The sequence below is a fragment of the Lepidochelys olivacea genome (genome assembly GCF_965140295.1).
Source record: "Lepidochelys olivacea isolate rLepOli2 genome assembly, chromosome: 8".
Taxonomy (NCBI): domain Eukaryota; kingdom Metazoa; phylum Chordata; order Testudines; family Cheloniidae; genus Lepidochelys; species Lepidochelys olivacea.
This window is the reverse complement of record NC_140418.1, coordinates 87,024,196-87,029,502: the sequence shown is the minus strand read 5'-3', so window position 1 is coordinate 87,029,502 and position 5,307 is coordinate 87,024,196.

Genomic DNA, 5,307 nt, shown 5'->3' with positions numbered 1-5,307 from the left:
ACAGCCATAGCTATGGGATGCACTGAAATGCAGATACTTGCACTAGCTACTTTGGAACACAAAATGTTCTGGGTCATATTGGGAAATATTAAGGGTTTGATGCATTTGTTAAAAAAGAAAGAGATAATTGTTTGACACTTATCAATATGAATGGATGCAATATGTTTCCAGTATTGTAAACCAGACTTGTTAATGGGAGAAATTGTTGTCAAAATTGCACACCAACAGTCCCTGGAGGCAAAGGTATTGAAGGTTAACCCACTCCCCATATTACACATGGGATCCTTTTGGCTACCCTGGACCTTGAGCCAGTGGGCTGGGGAGGGAGGGAAGCTATTGGACACTAGAGGTTGTACCGAATGGACTCCTCAAAAGTGGGTGTGCCTCACCTTGCCTGTTGCCCCAGAACCTTGTAGTAAAGATACATCACTAGGATCATGTATGTGGCATGAATTGGAATCACAAACTCAAATTGCCTCACAGTACTTTCTCTTGAATAGGCTACATAGAAAGTGACACTGACGATTATAAATCTTAGTGTCAAAAGGGGGATTATGTTGGATCATATTAAAGAAGTTCTGTATTAAAATCACAAATGAGTTTGATTCCCCAGAGTTTAAATTCCAGGGTATTACTAATGAAGAGGTCTCTTGGTTTTTGGTGCTGTTTCTCTCCCTCTATGTGTGAAACTTGCAAGCTGCTAATTGTGTTAGTACATTCTAAGACAGAGTCTGTTCTCAAAGCAATTCACAGAGAGAGAGACTCAAAGCAATACTCGAACAACAGAAACAGCACCCAGAGACTCCCCGCCCTTTTGTTGTATTAACAATTGTGATTAAAATAGAGATAGAGGATGTATGTGGATGGATGCTTGGTGTGGATAATAACTGAATGATCAGGGAGGTGCCAGCCTAAGAATCCAGTGTCCATCGGCTGAAGAAGGCGTCAAGTGGAAATAACCAGAGGACCCCACCCGGAGGGCAGACTGGAATCCACCCAACAGCCTCAAGGATGGGAGAACCAAAGAACAAGATAACATCTTGGAGCCGTCAGGAATGTGCTATCTGCTGATTGATTCAGCAACAGCATGATGAAGCAATTCCCATAGACTGGCATAGGAAGAAATTCCTATAAAAATAGACTCTAAAAAGTGAGAACTTTGGGGTCTGATTCTGCAAACCAACTTCCAGGAGCATCAGATGAGCATCTGACAAGGCCCTGCTCCCTCCTCATGTCCAGGCCACCTGGCCAGTGACTTGGCATGAGCAACTCTAAGGCTGGTAACTATGATAACAACCTTGCAGAACCTGTGTGTGGGTGTGTGTGTGTGTGTTTGAATGAATGAATGTGAGAATAAATATGAGATTGAATGGAATGTTATAGCTATAACTAACTGCTTACTATGATTCTTTCTGTATTCACAATAAATGTGGTATTTTGCCTTTTTCCCTTTAATAAGATCCTGCTGGTTTTTATTTTATTGGTACAACATAGCAACCCCATAGGTCTAGCTGGGTAGAGTTGTTCAATGTTGATGGCCCCTTGATGGCTCTGTTTCAGTTCCTCAGGCCCAGCTATGGATTAGTCACAAAGCCCATGTCCATGGCCTTCCAGAGTGCATTACCTCCAGTTAGGGGGTCCTAGTTCATGGCCTACATCTGGTACAAGGCTATGCGCCTGCTGAGGGTTCACACACGTCTTTCCTTTTTCACTGGACTGCAGTCCTGGGATCTGACAGGCGAAACCCTGGGGGGTCCAAATTGGTTCCCTGCTTCTATTTAAACCAAGTAGAGGACCAGGAAGCTGTCAGCAAAGCTGGGTTTTTCCTTGCTTCAGACTGCTTCTCCAGGTTGCCTGATCCTGCTGCCTGACTCTGACCTCCCAATATGTGCCCTGCTTCTTGACCCTGACTCCCAGTCTGCCGTCTGGCCTGTCTCAGACTCTGATTGCCTGGTAACCTGACTCAGTTTAGTTGTGGTTCCCAGAGCTACCAGCCTCCCTGCTGCTGGAGTTGGCTGCCTGGTAGCTTTGGACGCATTACAGCTGTGGAATCATTAATAATTAATTTCACTTAGCAGTTGCCAGGAATCCAGGGAGCATATTTCATTTCAGTGTTTTTGAAACAAAAATTTTCAGAATCCCTGGGCCACAGGAAACTTTGAAAAATTTGGTCTCAGTCCATATTTATTGCAACCAAATTTCAAAATGTGGCACTTCTCTGCTAACCAGAAATCCTGAATGTCAGCTAGGTCTAATCACACAGGGCATGCTACAGTATGTATATTGCAGATATATGTGAGAGGTTTATGTAGAGAGCCTGATCATGTATTCTTTGCATATCCAATGATATGAGTGAGTTTAGGATGTGAACAAAATCAGAATCAGGGCCCAAAATAGCAGCCTATAATGATGCAGTAAAATCCACAAATCCTGTAACAATGCAGTAACAGCGCTATAGAAACACCAGTATCATAATGGGCAAGTGGGTGGAACATCCCTGCATGCTTATGAAAATAGAATGAAGTTGTAAACATAAAAGTTTGCTTTCTGGAATCAATAGGTATTATCTTCAAGTGTCACTAATTTTATTGAAAAGGTGAGGTTTTTTTTTCATTTTTAAGGTTTTAACTTAATAGGATCACTCTTCGCTCTGCATACTAAAAAAGTGCTGTAGAGATCTATTTTAACTCTTTGAATACGAAGGGGTAAATTAAAACCTTGTAAATATCCCACTTGAATTAGTAATATTCTGGCAAGCTAAGGTGTAAGAGAAAATAAAGAGAGTGGAAATTTTCACTGTCTAAGTACTTACACTCTTCACCAGGATATTTTTGTCACCTTACCATTGTTAGAAGTCACTTTAGCCAAGTAAATTTTTCCTGTGAGCACTTAAATTTCACTCTATCTTCTCTAGCAGTTTGTTCAGGTTCCTACAGCAATCTTTCATTTTAATATTGCCATTTTCTTCTCCAGTATATTTATTCAAACTTTGCTGTATAACTGAATGTATTTATTCTTTGTAACATTAATAAAAAGCCTTGTCAAAGATTTAGGTCCAGAATAAGAATGGACCTAAATCTTCAAATCCCCCTTAAGATATGAGTGAAGTTATTGCTCATGCACCTCATCCAAAGCCCACTGAAATCAAGGGGATTTTTTCCACTGACTTTGGAACTGGCTCCTATGAAAGTTTCCAGAATGACAACACAGGAACCTGAAGTTCTGAAGCCAAAGGTAAGTTACAGCACTTTGCCATGATGTTCCTCCAATGTGCCTCAGGCCTGCTTTGGGGATCCCAACTCATAGGTGGATGAACAAGTCAGCATGAAGACATATTTCTGTTAATAAAGGCTTACTTGTACTTTTTGAGTAAAATCCACCCCTGTGCAGATGACCAGCCCAAGGTCAATTTGGATGTAAAAACCCTCTACACCAACATTCCACACAAAGATGGACTACAAGCCACCAGGAACAGTATCCCCAATAATGTCACGGCAAACCTGGTGGCAGAACTTTGTGACTTTGTCCTCACCCATAACTATTTCATATTTGGGGACAATGTATACCTTCAAATCAGCGGCACTGCTATGAGTACCCACATGGCCCCACAGTATGCCAACATTTTTATGACTGACTTAGAACAACGCTTCCTCAGCTTTCGTCCCCTACTCTATTTGCGCTACATTGATGATATCTTCATCATCTGGACCCATGGAAAAGAAGCCCTTGAGGAATTCCACCATGATTTCAACAATTTCCATCCCACGATCAACCTCAGCCTGGACCAGTCCACACAAGACATCCACTTCCTGGACACTATGGTGCTAATAAGCGATGGTCACATAAACACCACCCAATACCGGAAACCTACTGACCGCTATTCCTACCTACATGCCTCCAGCTTTCATCCAGACCAGACCACACTACACGATCCATTGTCTGCAACCAAGCTCCACGATACAACCGCATTTGCTCGAACCCCTCAAACAGAGACAAACACCTGAGATCTACAAGATCTCTATCAAGCATTCTTAAAACTACAGTACCCACCTGCTGAAGTGAAGAAACACGTTGACAGAGCCAGAAGAGTACCCAGAAGTTACCTACTATAGGACAGGCCCAACAAAGAAAATAACAGAACATCACTAGCCATCACCTTCAGCCCCCAACTAAAAGCTCTCCAACGCATCATCAAGGATCTACAACCTATCCTGAAGAACAACCCATCACTCTCACAGATCTTGGGAGACAGGCCAGTCCTTGCTTACAGACAGCCCCCCCACCTGAAGCAAATACTCACCAGCAACCACACAACAGAACCACTAACCCAGGAACCTATCCTTGCAACAAAGCCCATTGCCAACTGTGCCCACATATCTATTCAGGGGACACCATCATAGGGCCTAATCACATCAGCCACACTATCAGTGGCTCGTTCACCTGCACATCTACCAATGTGATATATGCCATCATGTGCCAGCAATGCCCCTCTGCCATGTACATTGGTCAAACTGGACAGTCTCTACATAAAAGAATAAATGGACACAAATCAGACGTCAAGAATTATAACATTCAAAAACCACTCGGAGAACACTTCAATCTCTTTGGTCACTCGATTACAGACCTAAAAGTTGCAATTCTTCAAAAACAGACTTCAGTGAGAGATTGCTGAATTGGAATTAATTTGCAAACTGGATACAATTAACTTAGGCTTGAATAAGGACTGGGAGTGAATGGGACATTACACAAAGTAAAACTATTTCCCCATGTTTATCCCCCACCCTCCCCCAACTGTTGCTCAGACGTTCTTGTCAACAGCTGGGTATGGCCCACCTTGATTATCACTACAAAAGTTCCCTTACCCCCTCCCCCCCGCTCTCCTGCTGGTAATAGCTCACCACTGTATTTTCCACTGAATGCATCTGATGAAGTGAGCTGTAGCTTATGCTCAAATAAATTTGTTAGTCTCTAAGGTGTCACAAGTACTCCTTTTCACCTTCAAAGTAAGGCTTACACAGAATTTAAATAGAGCTAGTCAGAAAATTTTTATTGAAACGGTTTTTCACTGACAAGTGTCAAACTGGTTTATTACAACACAAACCGGAGACACTTTGAGCTGGAAAGATGTTTCAATCAGGATTAAATAGCAGCTGCCCTTAATGATTTTAAAAATAAAATAATAGAACACTTCAATTATTTTAAGTCATATTACAGTGCATAATCATGAACTCATTTAAAAATAATTAACATGACATTCAAAATTCCCAGAAGAAACATTTCTGAAATGAAAATTTTTTGCCATTTCCA